General features: G+C 40.0%; 1 pseudogene; it reads left to right on the top strand.

Moving 5' to 3' along the window:
- The first annotated feature begins 1,595 nt into the window (after window positions 1–1,595).
- On the top strand, window positions 1,596–12,522 carry LOC134292555 (dnaJ homolog subfamily B member 14-like; annotated as a pseudogene).
- Window positions 12,523–19,237: the final 6,715 nt, after the last annotated feature.

Raw genomic sequence — 19,237 nt, 5'->3', positions numbered from 1 at the left:
GATGATGAAAGGAACTGCATAATTGTTATAAAGACTGGATATGACTTGCTTAAGACTTTCAGAATGTGGGCTGCTAGACAGAAGAATCTACCCAGAGTTGTAACTATATTTTGAGCTGAAAGATGATGGATAAAACAACAACTTTGAATAGAGAAAAAGACTATGGAAAAACTTAAAGAAGAATGGAGTATGATGATTATATCTGAGAAAACTTTAGTAGTTTGGAATAATTCTAGGATGTTAAAAACAAGTAGAATTGAATAACATGCAATACTTAAAACAGATTTCACTTTTATTATTAATCTAAGATTTGCTGATATTATAACAAAGGAATAGAATTAGACTCTCAGGATTACAATTAGGATCTGGCAAGTTGGAAGTTGCATTTACCCCATGTGTGTTTAGTTTAGTTGTTACTATAGTAGTAGTGTGTGTAGCTGTGGGTTGCAGAGAAGGGAGAGTTCAGATAGAACTATCTAATGTGTATTATATATTATATATGTTTTGTTTTGTTCTGTTCTGTTTTTATATACTTCATATATAATTTTGTGTAGTTAAGATTATATTTTAATACGTTTTAAAAAGAAATTCTATGGAGAAGCACTATCTCTTACGTACAAAATATTTTTTCTGTGCAAAATAAAAAGGTACATTCCACATATGAGAATTGTGTGCAGAATAAATGCTGAACTGCATACAATCTTTGGAAACTGCGCATTTTTTCTGTCAGGAACAAAAATTGGTTGTTTTTTTTCGGGTCAGGAGCAACTTGAGTCGCTTCTGGAGTGAGAGAATTGGCAGTCTGCAAGGACATTGCCCAGGGGATGCCTGGATGTTTTGATGTTTTTACCATCCTTGTGGGAGGCTTCTCTCATGTCCCCGCATGGAGCTGGAGCTGATAGAGGGAGCTCATCCGCACTCTCCCCGGGTGGGATTCAAACCTGGCAGCTTTCAGGTCAGCAACCCAACCCTAGGTTGGATAAAATAGAAGATGGATAAAACCATAGGATGGATAAAATAGAAGAGCAGAGTAGAAGAGCTGGAGCTGAAGAGCTCAGTTTGGGCTTGAGAAAGAACAAAGCTTGGAATTAATTAACTGATTAATTCATGAAGCTTTAAATTCACTTTCTTCCCTTGTGTTTTCACATTGCCTTCTGGATTTTATAATTAACACTGCAGTTAAAATATACTTTTATGAATAAGTTCATTAGAAACAATTAGAATTCATTTGGGTGATGCTTTTCTATCTGTCAAAATAAGTCAAATGACAAGGTCTGCTGTCTCAGGAAAGGAAATATTAGAGTTGGCAGAAATGACATTGGAAGACTGCATCATTTTCCAGATAGTTGTAGACATTGGAAGTCTCCCGCTTAATAACCACAATAATCACATCAAACACCATATTGGGAAATAAAAGATCACAACTTTATTTGATTACAACATATCATGATCAACCCCCCCCCAAAAAAAAATTGGGTCAAGGATCCTAATCTCTCACTGGCCCACTTACCATTGAATTACATCTCGATATTGACAGAACAGCTGAGATGTCCCAGGCTCACTCTATCTCAGGATATTTTATGATATGATGCGGTATGACTACCCTGGCTGTGGACCGCACCACATCTACTGGTGGCCCCAAAGGCGGGCCCATTGCGGGCACCGGGGGGAGGCCCAGCGCGGGCACCGGGGGGAGGCCCGGTGCAGGCACCAGTGACTGCTGGGCCACCTGGTGCTCACCGGAGCACTGGGTAGAAAGGGACGGCCTCTGCTCCCCAAAGTGGCAACCTTGGCTCCTTCCTTGCGGAGGGAGGGGCAGCAGCAGAGGCAGGCCGCAGGAGACAGGAGTTGCCTCGATGGTGCCCCCAACAAGATGGCGCCACAGGCAACTACCTAGTTGGCCTGGTGGTTGAACCGCCTCTGGATGGAAGTAAGGGAAACGGAATTCCAACTAAGACTATGAAATATTCAAGGAGAATATAAGAAAGAAAGTAATGGAGATACTAGCTAGCCTTTTGGAATGCTCGGAACGGGAAATACAAGAACAAATGGATAGAACTTTTAGGACAAATACAATTTATGCAAAAAAGAACAAAACACCAAGAGACACAATTGTTTACTTTACAAGAAAAATAATATGAGATGAAATATTAAGGGCAAACAGCAAGAAACAGATTTTTTACAAGGAAAGAAAAGTGGCAATATTGAAAGAACATACGAGTACAATAATACATAGAAGAAGAAAATACACATTTTGACAGATGAACTGAAAAAGAAAAAAAGAAAATTAGATTCAGATGGGAAATAGACAAAGGACTGATGACGACATACAGAGGTCAAAAATACTGGATAACGACGGAAGAAAGGGCAAGAGACTTTTTAAAGAAAATCAAAGTGGAAAAACGACAGAGCAGAGAGGAAAGGTGTGAAAATACTGAGAGAAAAAACAAAAAGAAGAGACTATGTATGATATCTCTGGAAAAAGAAGAGCTGGAGCCAGAGAGATACAAAATGAAAGCGAGTGGAAGCACTGAAATAAGGAGCCTGGGTAACGAAGAAGAAGAAGAAGAAGAAGAAGAAGAAGAAGGAAGAAAGAAGAAGAAGAAGAAGAGGAGGAGGAGGAGAAAGGAGAGGAAGGAGAAAAAGGAGAAGAAGAGGATGGAGAGGAGGAAGAAGCAGCAGCAGGAAGAGAAGCAGAAAAGGAACAAGAAGAAGACGAAGCATAAGTGAAATAAAGATATATTCAAATAATATTAACACATTGAATTCTCCAAATAAAAGAAATAAAGTATTTAAAGTATTTCCTTTCCTGTGCTTGGCATTCTGGGTTATATAGCTGTGTGGAAGAGCCTTAAGTCTACACTGCCATATAAAATCTACTGGCAAGTCGTCAGATGTTAATTACAATTCAGCACATTATACTTGTAAAGTGTTTTGCAAGATTGACAAAAAGGCAAGAAACTTGAAGTGAGAATAACCAGTTGTTTCATTATTAGTTAAGAATGAAAAGTCTCTGGGAACACAGTGAACTTTTCCTCCTTCTCTTTCTTCTCCCTTCCTCCCCTCCTCCTCTTTTTCTTTCCTCTTCTTCATTTTCTCTTCTTCTTTTCTCTTCTTTTTCACTTTCTTCTTTTCTTCTTCTTCCCCTACTTTTCCCTTGCCCATGTTGTTGGATTTCAGACATCAGACATCATAACAACTGTTGGTTCGGTCAGACTCCCAAAGATCAAATGAGACACAGATGGGATGAAGGCAATGATCAAAGGCTTTATTCTCCTTGGCCAAAGAGGATGTCAGCTGAGTCATCACTCCAAAAACTGACATAAAAGCAATTGCAAATGTACAGATTTATTTAAAGCACTTCGACAGTTATTCAAAACAAAGGTGTTCTGCTCTGGCTTTTTATTAGTCCAAAATAGAACCGGCTAGGATTCGCTCTCTGATAGGTGCAGGAGCTCTACCCATTGTCATCACTGATTGGCTTCAATAATGGTGGGAAATTTAATAAACTGTCATTGGTTCATTTGAGGGCTTGTATCTGTTTATTGATCTGCTCTGGAAATGGATGCAAGCAGAAAGGAATGTGGTGGGGCAAAGGATAATGGGTTGGAATAGTTCTGTTTCTGCCAGGACAATGGGTGCCAGGCAGATAAACAAAAGTAGTCTGTGGTGATGCTACAGTACAGTTAAGACCCCAGGGAAAGGGTCTGATCCAGTAACTGGAATGAGGAAACTCTCAGAATATATTATATCAAATCTGGAAAGATCCCTATGGCTCCTTCCAAACCCATTATGTGTTTGGTGTTCTTTCTCAGGGCATTGTGAAAGGATTATGGTAACTAAATGTTTGGCCATTACCTGATGTGTGTGTAGTGCTTGTGCAATATCTAGGTGAGTTCATTGAATATTTGCTTGAAACTAGGGAAAAGGTCATTGCTGGCTCCCTGTTGGTTCCTATGGGACTGCAGATTCTGGAGTTCACCTTTGTAGTCCAGTTTTCAATACACGCCTCCTTTTCCTTCACTTGTGTCTGGGAGGATGGAGAGAGGTATAGGCTTAACTTATATATCAAAACAAGCTTCACTTTAAAACAAAAGGATAACTTTATTGAAATGACAATATAGTAAATTTCACGATTAAAATTTTATCACTCACAGTATCTTTTATAAAAGCTAATTATTTCAAATTTACAAATGTATATTTTTATTTGCTCAAGGAACTCTTTCTGTTAAATTTTGCACCACATATAGCAAGTGGTTCTCTAACCAAAACATGACTCCCCCTTCCCATCTTTGGTGGCTTCTTGCTTTCTCTGTCTTCTCTGCCTCTCTGCAATTCCTCTCCCCAACGTGCTTCCCCAGCCCTCCCTCACCACATAGATACGTGCACACACACACAGAGTGAGGACGTACTTCTAAATATAAGAGAGAAATTGCAGAGCAATACAGGAGCTGAAATACAGGAGTTCCCGGGAAATATGGGAAAGGTGAGCACTCTAGACAAGACCAGAGTCATTCTTACTAACCCTGCTAAGAAAACTCCACGATAGGGTTACATTAGTGTCAACATCAGCTGGAAATGACATGAGGGCACACAACAACAACATACAGAGCAACATTGGAGAATACACACTCTCTACACCTTGGAAGATCAGAGATGGGATAGATGGGATAGTTAAAATCTTGAAATATGATGCTATCAAGGTGATGCTACCATATGCCTGCAAATATGGAAAACAGATTGGAAAAAAATCAGATTGGAAAAAAAATTTATATCCCCATACTGAAAAAGAGAAATGCCAAAGAATGCTTAAATCTTCATACAGGGGCATTTATTTCAAATGCCAGTAAGGTAATGCTCAAGATAGACTCCAAAAATACATGGAACAAGAGTTGCCAGATGTACAAGATGGGTTTAGAAAAGGCAGAGGAACGAGAGACCCAATTGCCAATATCCTCTGGATAATGGAGAAAGCTAGGGAGTTTCAGAAAAAAATCTATTTCTATTTTATTGACTATTCTAAAGCCTTTGATTGTGTGGATCATAATAAATTGTGGCAAGTTCTTGGTGGTGGGGATACCAAGTCACCTTGTCTGTCTCCTGAGGAATCTGTATAACGACCAGGTAGCAACAGTAAGAACAGACCATGTTCCAAGTATTCTGGAACATGGCCACACAGCCCAAAAGACATACAACAACCCTGTGATCCCGGCCATGAAAACCTTCGACAACACATTGGTCATGAGAAAGATATGTTCGTCTCCCCCAGCCCCATGGGATGTTGGATCATATTGGATTCTCCCCTGAATATGGGGCCCCTTGTGTGTCGCCTATCAATTTTATATTTTATTATTACTATTATTCTTCATGATATCTTGCCCCTTATAAAATGAAACAAAGTGACCTTGCTGTGAACTCTAGCCAAACATACCTCGACTTGGGTGTCACTGGCTTGCCCCAGGCTTATGTTCTCTCAATAGGTTTACCATGATCACCATATGAAATACTCCATGGACTCTCTTAAACTTCGGTGGGCAAAATTTATTTATTTATTTATTTACAACATTTATATCCCGCCCTTCTCACCCGAAGGGACTCAGGGCGGCGTACAAATTGGCAACAAAAGCCAGACCATTTAAGAATTGAGCAACCTTTGGACATTTTAATCATCTTTCATTAATGGAACTGTCTCAAAACAATGCCATTTTCCTCTCTCATGATTCTGAATCACCAAATCTCATCAAGATTGCTGATACTACCAACTGGGAACAATAGACCTGACATTCAGGTGTCAGACCCCTAATCAAGGGACTTGTTACTTCAATCTTCTTATCAATAGACAGGTCCGGCTTGCAGAACCCAAGGCTCTTGCTGGGCCACCTGACAATGGGCCAAGGAAGGGCCAGTCATAATCCAGCCATTAGACAAAAATTTTCTGTTGGACTTATTTGAGAGTTTTAGTGTTTGGGACACTGGGCTTCATCAGAGACTGTACATGCAAAAAGACAATAAGAGTTTCAATAAGGTTATTGTCCCCACACAGCAGGATACTTAATCCCATCATCAGCCATTGCCTCCTCCATTGTTCAGAGACCTGCCAGCCCCTCTTTCATCATTGGAGAATTTGCATCGAAGGCAGGCAGCGCTCTCATTGGCTGAGGTGCGTCAAGCTCCCACCTCTCCAAGGAGCCCCTGCCAATCACAGCAAGGCTGGCTCCAGCCAGGGGCGGTGGGAATTTTGAACCCGAAAAACTGTATAGAAGTGCATGCTTTGTTATGTTATGTATCTCAGTCAATTTTTGGCAAACTATCGCAGGCTGGCATCACTTTCAGCTGAAATTAAATAAAATTCCTCGGTGGCTTTCTGCTTCAACTTGGTGAGTTATATTCTGGAAATTATTGGCTTCTATTCTCACCAGCCTTAACCCACTGCTTGGATCTCACTATCCAATGCTGGCCTAATTTGCTCTATAACATTACCTGTTGTTTAGTTTGGCTAAAAGAATGAATTATTTGAGCATACATAGAAAATTATATGTAAGTGTAAATGCTCACTAGAACCTATTTGAGACTAATATGTTTTTGTATACACATTGAATATGTATGTAAGGAACAGCATTCAGGGGAGCAGCATGAAGTAGCAAGGCCCAAATGCAAAGGTATCACTAGCTAGACTTCAGTCTCTAGTCATGAAATGAAACTAAGATTTAAAAATGTCTCATTAAACCCAAAGGACTTGCTTGACTAAATATCAGAACCCTTGAATTTTGCTCCCCTTCAGTTAAAAATTGTTTGTTAATTACTTCAGCATTCTCTTAGCATGCTAAAACAACAAGGCAGATGCCAGGAGCTGGTATACCTATTTGCTACTTTGAAATGCCCTAAGGCATTCATTTAAGGAAATGTACTCCTATGCCTCCCAGCTCCAAAGATAATCTTTTAAATGTAATCAGTTCTAGTAATTAAGAGCTAAAGAAAAACCACCAAGGGAATTTTTAATAGTCTGCAAATCAAGTTACATAATTCTTTTAAAAAAGAGAGAACAAAATTATCCAGCATAATTGAATTGATGTACATGTGCTACTTGGGGATGGGGTGGGGGAACGGTCTTAAGAATTCAACACAGTTTTTGATAGGCATCACAGATGGGATTGTGACACAGAGGCCAAAAGGACTGTGAAAATATCTATATATGTTTGAGGTTGCTGTAAGCCTCAAAATAAAAGGAATTTAAATAAATGGAAAAAGCAAAATCAATATACCGTATATACTCGAGTATAAGCCGATCCTAATATAAGCCGAGACACCTGATTTTACCACAAAAATCTGGGGAAACTTATTGACTCGAGTATAAGCCTAGGGTGGAAAATGCAGCAGCTACTGGTAAATTTCAAAGTGAAAATGGATCCCAATGAAAATATATTGAGGCATCAGTAGGTTAAAGATTTTTGAATATTTACCGTATTTCAAAGAAAAACAGTAAACTAGCTCTGTAAGTGGAAAAGTAGGGTCAACAAATACAATATGGTATTAACAATAACTTAATAATAATAATAATAATAATAATAATAATAATAATAATAATAATAAACTTCAGTTGTACCCTGTCCTATCTCTCCATGGGGACTCAGGCCAGCTTCCAACATAGTAACCGGCAAACATTCAATGCCTACATAAACAATGCAGAGCTAGATATAGATCTATAATTATATATACTGATTTCACATATGCATTTCCCCCTGAAACGTTTGCAAATCCTCTCTCTATATATGTGCATTTCCCCTACAATATTTGCAAGCCCTATATATCTATATTCATATATATATATATATATATATATATATATATATATATATATATATAGACATCTCTCTCTATATAGAAATGCCTATATCTCTGTAGCACAGATTAATAAATAATATTTCAGGGGAAAATGCTTTTATAAGATTAATGGATATATTCTTCTTCCTGCCTTGCAAGGACTTATTTTCCTTTTCAAAACATTTCCCTGGGTTAAGAGCAAGGGAGGCTTTGGAAAAGTAAACACTGATAAGGGAGGGTGGTCTCCAGGCTCCGCTGCCGGCTTGACCTTGACCCGATTATAAGCCGGGGAGGCTTTTTCAGCTCATAAAAAGGGCTGAAAAACTCGGCTTATCTTTCAGTATATACGGTAATCCTTCCAGTGGTAGCTGTTTGTGCATAGTGGACATTTATTTACATCGGTGCTACATATCCCAAAGTCACATGTGACATCTGGACTAAAGAACCAGTCAGTGGTAATGTTGCCCTGTGTCCTCTTAGGACCTCATCACACTTACCAATGTAAGGGTCCTAGGATGCTTGCCAGCCAGTTGAGGGACAGACGGGCATACAGTCCATCACACAATGTCCCTCAACTAACGGCAGAGGCCCCGTCTCCAACTGGCATGGAGGCATCCTAGGACACTTCCTCATCAACATGCTGCAAAATTTAAAATAAAGAATTCCTTGAGCAAATATATAGTCTTGATGTTCTATTGTATCTTAATGGTACAGGCAATTCCCAATTTACAGACAAGATACGTTCTGAAGCTTTGTTCTTAAGTTGAATATTCATGTAAGTCATAACTCCAGCCAAAAATAGATTCTTTTGGTTCTGAATAGCATAGGGAAGGGTTGACACCCGTTTGTTTTGCTGTCTGTGCCTCTGTTCAGAAGATTTCACCTCACTTTCTGTCCCTGTGACAATTGGATTTTGAAAATTTTCTCTTGTTGTGGAAAAAAGGATGATAAAACTTCAGTGGAAACACCTGATAACTCCTCCAGGAGTTCCCTTCTAAGGAATAGATTTCCTCTCACTTTCATTCATACAGAAGTCATGCTGAGGCTACATGCCATATAATTCTGTTTCTGATTCCAGATTATCTTCTTTGAACTGGAATATATGAGTCTACACTGCTATATAACCCAGTTCAAAGCAGATAATCTGGATTCAGAAACTGGATTATATGGCAATGAAGATGGAGTCTGCGTTAGATGTAACTTTGATGTCTGTGGCCAGATCTACACTGCCATATAATCCAATTTCATCACATTAAGGCAATGAAATGGATGAAAATGTTTTGCTCAGTAGAGCTCAGCAGAGTTCCATTTTTTAATTAAACGGATTAACTCCTTACCTAACCACACTTCCATGCAACTTAGTATTTTCCCTGCATTCTTTGAGTAAAGTTCTCACTACATTACAGATCTGAGGCCCTGCCCACCACCCCTCCCCCCGCATTGTTTGTTGAAGAAATCCTCCGCTCCTTGAAATTTCAACCTCCCTCTGTATTAACATGAAAGCTGAGAAGCATACTCAGTTTGTTCCTTTGGGATGCTACCTAAAAGGGAGGAGGAAGTAAGTAAGAAAGAAGGAAAGATGTGAACAAGAGGAATTAGGTATTTTTGTGTTATTTCTGGCATGAGGAAAGGGGAAAAACTCTGCAACTTAGTTGTATGTGCTCTGGGAACAAAGTATTATACATTGTATAATACTTTCAAAATCATATACAAACAAATTACTAGGGGATACAGTAGAGTCTCACTTATCCAACACTCGCTTATCCAACGTTCTGGATTATCCAATGCATTTTTGTAGTCAATGTTTTCAATGTATCGTGATATTTTGGTGCTAAATTCATAAATACAGTAATTACTACATAGCATTACTGCATATTGAACTACTTTTTCTGCCAAATTTGTTGTCTAACATGATGTTTTGGTGCTTAATTTGTAAAATCATAACCTAATTTGATGTTTAATAGGCTTTTCCTTAATCTCTCCTTATTATCCAATATATTTGCTTATCCAACATTCTGTTGGCCCGTTTATGTTGGATAAGTGAGACTCTACTGTACTTGCATCATAGTGTAATTGCAGTCAGGCTTTGAAGCTGCAAGGCTATTCAATGCCAATCAAGGTGTCAGGATGTGATCGGCTCAGAATTCACACCAAGCTGATCAGTTCTCATCCTGCCAGCAAATTGGGATGGGAGTAAAGGAATGGCCTAGCTGATAAGGGCCATCTAGTTGGGAGGGAACAATTATTTGTGACCTGCTCTGGCCTTCGAGGCCTTGGAATGTTAGCAATTAGGTGTAGAAGAGAAGGGGAGCGGGGGTGGTGGTGGTTTTGATATACTGAGGTTTTGGTGGGCTTCAGTTAGTAGTAGCTTCTCTTTCATCTTGGCAAGAAGGATATCACTAAAGCATTTCCAAGGAATTGCCTGTGTGAGCCTGCTTTGTATCCGAGAGCTTCCAAGAACTGACACAAGGTGGCCAGTTGCAACATTCCCTCTTGCCTCTGATAATAATGAGATAATACTTCTGGCACACTGCCTAGACAACTCTGAAAGGCGCTAGAGTTTAATTCAACTCAGTGGACCTGATTTCCAAGGAATTTTATCTTGAAGTGACATTATCTAGGGCCCCATCAGCACTGCCATATAATCCAGCTTCTGAATCCCAAAGATCTGGCTACTTGGATCATTGCAGAATTGCAGCCAGGCTTTGATGCTTCAAGGCTATTTAATGCTAACCAAGATAGCCAGTTGCTAAATTCCCACTTGCCTCTGATAATAATGAGATAATGTTTATTGAACATGGCCAGACAGCCCTGAATGGCTATAGAACTCTTCCTTACCGGGGTGGGTGGTTTAGCTCCTCCCACAACTTCCCCTCCCACATTTTCAATGAAGGCCACTACATTACAGAAAAGGCCAAACTTCCAGATGATTTCAAAAAATCCAGTTCCCCACGACCTTCTGAAATGTTGAAAAAGACTGCTGGCCACCACACTTAAAAAAACATAAGGAATGCTCTCTTCTACGCTTGAAGCCAAACAAATGTGGTGGGAGCAGTGGCTTCCTGGATTTTAAGTGTAGCAATCAGTGGAATTTAGTACATGTGATGAAGTGGTAAGTTCCTAAATGTGTTTTCAAAATACTGATATGAAGGGAAGATTCAGGATAATTACTCTAAAGAAAACTACTGGATGTTTAATAACACTGTTAAATAACACTTTGCTCATAGATCAGTCATATATAAAATAATTAAATACAATATAAAATAAAAAATATAAAACAACAGAAGTCTTAACAATATGAAGCTGTATAAAATACAGCAATAAAAAGTATACAGATCATGTCTGTTAAAATCCCACCAAAATACACTATAATACATTGAATATAAATAATATTAAAAATTAGATAGAATCGAAGAGCTTCTCAATATATACATCAGGCTTTAAAGTTCCTATTTGGGGAACTGTAAGGAGGAGGAGAAATGCTTGGGGATGCCCCGGGAGGCATCTGGAGGCTGGGAACCAGGAGTGGGTGCAGCGCTTCCTCAACAAGACCCAAACCCAGCCACCAAGATGTTACTGGAAGCAATTATGAAGAATGGGAGTGCTGCCGGGAGTGGTGTGTACTGTCAAACACCAGCAAATAGCAGTGATCAAAATAAACCTAATAATATAAAGGACAGCAGTGCAACTGCTGCACGTGAAAATGGGAAGACATATACCAAAGATCAAGTGGAAAGTATAAAGCAATGTAAAAAATCATTATGAAGTCCTTGAAGTTTCCAAAGATGCCAGTGAAGAATACTTGAAGGAAGCTTATCAAAAACTTGCTCTGAAATTCCACCCAGACAAAAATTATCCACCAGGAGCAACAGAAGCTTTAAAAAAAATGGAAATGCATATGGTGTGTTAAGCAATCAAGAAAAAAGAAAGCAGATTGACCACACAGGTGGTGAAGAGCAATGCAGTCATCCTGGCAATGACAGATTTAACTTCCACAGGGACTGTGAAGCAGATATCACTTCAGAGGACCTTGTCAATATGTTATTTGGAGGGGCATTTCCATCAGGTAGTGTGCATTCCTTTTCCAATGGATAGTCTGGAGACAGTCATCATTATCAGCAGTGCCACAGCGGACATGAAAGAGAAGAGAAGAGGGTTGATGGTGGCTTCTCTACGCTCGGTCAGCTAATGCCAATTATTGTGCTAATCCTTGTATCTTTGCTGAAGCAGCTGATGGTGTCTTATCCTCCTTATTCCTTATATCGAGGATCGGGTTCGGGGCAGACCACTGAGATGAAGACCGAAAACTTGGCACATTCCCGATTATGCCAACAAAGACTTTAAAAATGAACACAAAGGTCCAAATTTTCAGAAGGTAGAAAAGAGTGTGGAAGAGGACTACGTGTCAAACATCCGAAATAACTGTTGGAAAGAAAGACAGCAAAAAACAGATTTACTATGTGCAGCAAAAGTGTATTGAAATGAACAACTTCGAAGGAAAGCAGAAGCCATCTCTATAGATAACTGCAAAGAACTAGACAGATTGACCAGCCTCTATCGAGAAGAATGAGCTATATTTTAGGCTGCACTACACTGAAGTATACAATCTCTATGTGTTTAAAAAGAAAAAAAACCCTCACTCTCTCCAACCTGATCTCATTATCTTCTCTTTTCACCACTTTTTCTTCTTCAAAGATGGGATCTGAGTTTCATGCTAAGGAAAGGAGACCCCCTTTGAATTCTTTCTGCTCTCTATGGTCTTCAGAATGATGAGGCATTAATACACTTCTAGGCAAAATGAGGATGAGAACGAATCGCCACTTTAACTGTCATGGAATCCTGCAATGTGTAGGTTGGTGAGTCCCCAATATTCTTTGGCAGAGAAAGCAAAAAGCCTTGGGAAACTATAACTCCCACAGTTCCATAGCACTGAGCCATGACAGTTCAAGTGATGTGAAGGATTTCTTGCTTCAAATAAAAAAGGATATTTCATGAATAGATATAAGAATGTGTCATCTTCAAAAGACTGGGCCGTACTTCAAAGAAGAACTTTGTTTGGAACAATTAACTAAGTTTATTAAAGTGGTTCAGCAAATATCATGTTTGATCTTTCCCCAGATGGTAGCAATGGAAGTGATTCTTGGTCGAAACATTTTGAGGCAATTTCTGAATTAAAAGCTTCTTTTACAAATTATCTTTCTTTCTCATGTGTAGTACAGTGGAATGTATTGTTTTTTCTGCAACAACACCCCAACTTAGTCTGCACAAATAAACCACACAAAGAGATGTTCTTGCAGAGAAATCAGTTTTTGTTCACAAAACTGAATAGCCAAGTTCCTTTTCCTGGTGCAGTGCTTCAGGTGGTAGGGGGTGGGGCCTCTGAACCAACAACACCCTGAAAAGGAAAGAAATTGAGTATTGAAAAGTAGACAAGGAACTGCATCAGACGCAGGGTCCCCTCTCCCATTTCTACACACTTTAAAAACAGTTTAAAGACAGAGTCCCGTGGACCCCATCATATGAGGCAAAACTACTTCTGGCCATTCCCCGTGGGAGCCAGTCTTTAAAATGAGTTTAAAGTGTGTAGACATTGAGGTTTTAGGAGTCCGGTAGCAATCTCTTCAGAGCTCCCAATTCGCGCAGAAACGGCGAAAGGCGTTTATTTACATATGGGATGAGAACTGTCAGATTCCCTCATGTTAGATCATTTCAGTGATCTGTGGGCGTTAACAAATGAGCTTTGATGCTCCTTTTCTTGCCAGCAATCCTCTTGCATGAAACTTTTTCAGGCATTTCTTTTAATAATTTATTCTTCAGAGATTGTGCAATTTTTACTGTGGCTATACCCCCCTTTAGACCTAAATTTCAGTCTTCCCCAATTGCAAAGTTACTCTTTTAAAAAAGAAGAATGCGGACCAGGCAGAGACTACCCTTGTCTGTGTGATAGCTCAGAGTGCACAGGATTACAGCAGAAATGAACAAAAGTACATCATGTGTGTGATATGGATGACTATATTATCAATTTTCCTTTTCAGTGAAATGCTATGGTAAGAAGATAATTTCCCTCACTTTCCACCCCCATGGGATGAGGTCCAAAGTGACAAACAGAAATACAAAACAACGAGTAATATAACATATGAGGGAATAGTAGTGATGATGATAGTTGCAGCATTAAACTTAAGGACCATAATAGTAATAAATAAGCCAACCAACCAACTGCACCCAGCCTTCAGGGTCAGCATTTTGCTAACCAATTTGAAGGTCAGTACTATCAGCTGCAACAAATAAGAAATAGAAATATAACAAACATGAATAAATTTAGAAAGGTGCTTGTAATAATACTAATCGAGCGAGTATGTCCTTACCCTAAACAAAACTATTGGAGGATCAATAATAATGTTTTATTAATACCTAGACAGCAAGCCAATCGCATATAAAAATATCAATCCGATATAAGAGAATAATAGAAAAGGACAACATTAGAAAGCAACAGAAAGGTGTCACAATATAAAACAATAGAAAAGGAAAGCAGTATAAAGGAACAGAAAAGTACAATAGAAACCATTAGAAAAGTTCTACATAGAAAAATAGGTAAAATACAGATCTTAACTATTAAAATAAATACCATTAAGTACAATACAACAAATATAAACAACCATATCAAAATTTACGTTAGATCAAAATCAGATAGCTAAGAGAATCCCTGTGATCTATATATACATGGGAAGGAATGTTGCAGCTCTTGAGAAGGCTGGTTTTGGGAAGCTGAGGGGGTGCAGCATGGGTTGATACACCTGTTTGGCGCCTATAGGTATATAGGCAGGCTGGCATTGCAGTGGCCTCCTTGTTAGATGGGAGGAGAGGATACCCAATGAGGTTTCTTTTTGCTGGTGGTATAGTCTCATTCTGATGGATGGTGGCTGAGGCATGAAATAACCAGGTGGCCTTGCATAGGATGAGTTGGAGACAGAATTGGAGAGGGAAGTGGAGGTGGAGGCCTGTGGTGTTGGGGGAAGTGGCTTCCCAAACCCTCTTCCTGTGATAGTCATGATAGTGTGGGCTCTACCACACCTCTGGTTGGTCTCCAGTCTGGAGAGGCGTTCTTTGTGGGAAAGAGGTGTGGGGACCTTTTTTTCCAGCAGATGGAAGACCAGGATGGACTCCAGTATCTGCTGTGCCATGTTGGTCCTGGGAGTTGGGTGGCAGGGTCAGCAGAAGGTGGTTTGGCCTCCCGCTTCGTCCCTTGCCAATCTCTCTTACATGGATCTACAACTCCTATAAGTCCCTCCAAAAACCTCCGGTATTTTTTGTTGGTCATTGGGGTTCTTTGTGCCAAATTAGTTCCAGGTCCATTGTTGGTGGAGTTCAGAGTGCTCTTAGATTGCAAGTGAACTATATATCCCAGTACCTACAACTCCTATAAATCATGTTTTTTTTTGGGGGGGGGGGGTTTCGTGTCAGGAGCAACCGGAGTTGCTTCTGGAGTGAGTGAATTCTGGAGTGAGTGAAATCATGGTGAATTCTCCCCAAACCTCTACAGTATGTTCAGTTGCTGATCAACTGTATGTTCAGTTGCAGTTGAAATCACCACAAGCAGAGTCACTCCTTGTAAGCAATTAGGCACTATATATAAGTTCATTGTTGCTGAGTATACCAACTCCTGAAGAAGGGGATTTTCTCCCCGAAACAGGGTACAAAAATACCCGGGAACCCCTGTAGACTTGGGACTTTATTTGGACTTTACTTGCGAAGACTTTCTTAAGAGCGGTGCTCCATCATTATTTTCTTCATTCCAGTATACAGCAACATGACCAACCGTCTGTTTACTTTGTTTGGAAGATATTTTCATTGATCATGTATCCCTGAAGCCTACATACATTGGAACCAATATCAGACTTGGGTAACTTTTGTGTTAGAGCTGCTGCTCCTTTTCATTTTGTCTGGTACAGTAGAGTCTCACCTATCCAACATAAACAGGCCGGCAGAACGTTGGATAAGTGAATATGTTGGATAATAAGGAGAGATTAAGGATAAGCCTATTAAACATCAAATTAGGTTATGATTTTACAAATTAAGCACCAAAACATAATGTTATACTACAAATTTGTCGGAAAAATTAGTTCAATACGCAGTAATGCTATGTAGTAATTACTGTATTTAAGAATTTAGCACGAAAATATCGCGATGTATTGAAAGCATTGACTACAAAAATGCGTTGGATAATCCAGAACGTTGGATAAGCGAATGTTAGATAAGTGAGACTCTACTGTACTACCAAATTGAGCTTTGTTCGGGGAACTTTAATAATACCATATGCTATTTGGACATATTTTCTTTGTACATAGACCATCTTGTGTTTATGTGCCATAGAAAGCAATAGAGAACCTGAGTATTTTCTACTTGGAATGTTAGATATAGAATATGATAAAGACAAAAAGATTCTGTTTAACTATCTGGTTATCACAGTGAGAATAACTTATGCCAGGTTGTGGAGACAGAAAGAGATCCGAAATAAGGAGGAATGATTGAATAAAGTTATGGAGGTGATGAACATGGACAGGCTCACTTATTGGTTATCTCCAAGTCAAGGTCTGCCAAAGAAAGAAACTAACTGGGACCTGTTAAAGGACTATTTAAAACAAATAAAATTCGATCCTATCTGCTGAACAAATACAATCTTAGAAACTGAGGAGGATGAAGGGGATATGGGTTTTTACTGATTTTTATGAATATTTTTTTAAAAGTTTATGCTGAACCAGTTAAAGTGAGATGGAAGTCAACAGTTGTATGTTTTTTTCTTTTTTTAAATTGTATTTTATTGTATTTTTCCCTTCTCTCTCTCTCTCTCTCTCTCTCTCTCTCTCTCACCTCTTTTCCTACTTTCTAATAACAAGTGTCCCCCCACTTTTGATATGAAACTATTATTATACCTAGGATGATGGGACTTGCAGTACCTTCACTCACTTCCTCAGACCACTGCAATTGACACGAATTACAGAACTGGAGCACACTTGGCACACATATCCCAAATGACATACTTTACATGCTGCAGCACTTTGGGGGAGAATGGACCAAGGATTATGGGATATGCAGTACTTTCAAACATATTGTCTACAACAGATCACTGTTACTCTTAACTAATGATGGATCAGGACCAGACTTCACACACATACCCCCCATGACCCACTTTACGGCCTGCAGCCATTTCGGGAATGATGGACCAAGGATTATGGGATTTGCAGTACTTTCAAACATTTTGTCTCCCACAGACTGTTACTATAACTAAGGACAGATCAGGATCAATGTTAGCACACATAACCCGCATGACCAACTTTACCTCATGGTGCAATTTGGGGGAAGGCATACCAAGGATAATGGGACTTGCAGTACCTTCACTAAATTCCTCAGACCACTGCCACTGCTACAAATGACTGATTAAGACCAAACTTGGAACACAGAGCACCCATAACCCACTCTATACCCTGGTAAAGTTTGCAGTACTATGGCCCATGAATGATGGGAATTACAATACATTCACTCACTTCCTGAGAACATTGCGACTCCCACCAATGCCTGATCAAGACCAAACTTGGCACATATTTATTTATTTATTTATTTACAGTATTTATATTCCGCCCTTCTCACCCCGAAGGGAACACAGGGCGGATTACAATGAACACATATATGGCAAACATTCAATGCCAACAGACAAACAACATTCAGTTTTAGACAGACACAGAGGCATTTTTTAACATCTTTCCAGCTTCATGATTCCGGCCACAGGGGGAGCTGTTGCTTCACCGTCAATTGGTGGCTGTTCTTCCTCTTCTTTTCCTCGTGAGCAGTTTTATGGTGTTGTAGATTAGTTAAATTAGCCTCCTGCATAAAGCGTACCTAATTTTTCCCTACTTGACAGATGCAACTGTCTTTCGGGGCTGCTAGGTCAACAGCAAGCCGGGGCTATTTTTTTTTTTTATGGTCGGAGGCTTAACCCGACCCGGGCTTCGAACTCATGACCTCTTGGTCAGTAGTGATTTATAGCAGCTGGTTACTAGCCAGCTGCGCCACAGACCCATGTCCTACTCTACACCTGGGTGCTGTTTGGAGGGGCCTGGACCATGGACCATGGGACTTGCAATACCTTCACTGGCTTCCTGAGAGCACTGCAACTTCCACCAATGATGAATCAGTACCAAACTTGGTACACAGAGGACGCATTACCAACTCTACATCCTGGTGTGGTTTGGAAGAGTTTGGACCATGGATGATGGGACTTGCAGTATCTTCACTCACTTCGAGACCACTGCAAATGCTACAAATGACAAAACTGAACCAAACTTGGCAAACATATCCCAAATGACACACTTTGCACCCTGCAGCAGTTTGTGGAAGGATGGACCAAGGATTATGGGATTAGCAGTACTTTCACCCAAATCACCTCCCACTGCAAACCCCATCAGCCACAGATCTGCAGCAATGGGCCCATTCATAATATCCAAAACAGCTCAATGCCCTCTACTAACAACCCGGGCACCGCCGGGTCCCCAAGCTAGTTATACAGTAGAGTCTCACTTATCCAACACTCGCTTATCCAACATTCTGGATTATCCAACGCATTTTTGTAGTCGATGTTTTCAATAAATTGTGGTGCTAAATTTTGGTGCTAAATTCGTAAATACAGTAATTACTACATAGCATTACTGCGTATTGAACTACTTTTTCTGTCAAATTTGTTGTATAACATGATGTTTGGGTGCTTAATTTGTAAAATCATAACTTAATTTGATGCTTAATAGACTTTTCCTTAATCCTTCATTATCCAACATTATTGCTTATCCAACGTTCTGCCGGCCCGTTTATGTTGGATAAGTGAGACTCTACTGTATATAAAAAAAGAAAGCAATAGGAAAGGGTTATGGGAGAGGCAGTGGGCGGGGTCATGCAAATTCCACATTAATGGAGAAACGCTGGGATGAAATTGTCCCCCTATGAAAGCCTTCGCTTGGGTGGTGGACAGCATGGTGTTTGTGGAGGACATTGGCAGGGGTCTTGGTCATGTTCATGGCACTCACTATTACCTGCAATGTCACTGGAGGGCCTTTGGTGTCTCCAGAGTAGTGGGAACAATAGCTGTTTGAGGCGGCAGGAGCTTCTCTGTGTAAGTGGACACTCCAACCACATACGCACATACATATTTTCACTTTTATTATGTGTACGGATAGATTACGACTATTGCTATTATTTAAATGTTCCCTCCGGTGGCAAGGAGGGGGTCAGGCAGCTCAAGGAGGCGGCGCTGGTTTCCCCAGAGGCTTCCCTTCGAGCTGCTGCTGCTGCTGCATTGGGGCGCCTGCCTGCCTTCCTTCCTTCGTGCGGGAGGGAGGGAGGGAGGAAGAAAGGAGGGAAGAAAGGAGGG

Source organism: Anolis carolinensis, chromosome 6, assembly GCF_035594765.1.
Source record: "Anolis carolinensis isolate JA03-04 chromosome 6, rAnoCar3.1.pri, whole genome shotgun sequence".
NCBI lineage: Eukaryota > Metazoa > Chordata > Lepidosauria > Squamata > Dactyloidae > Anolis > Anolis carolinensis.
This window is presented reverse-complemented; position numbering and strand designations above follow the sequence as displayed.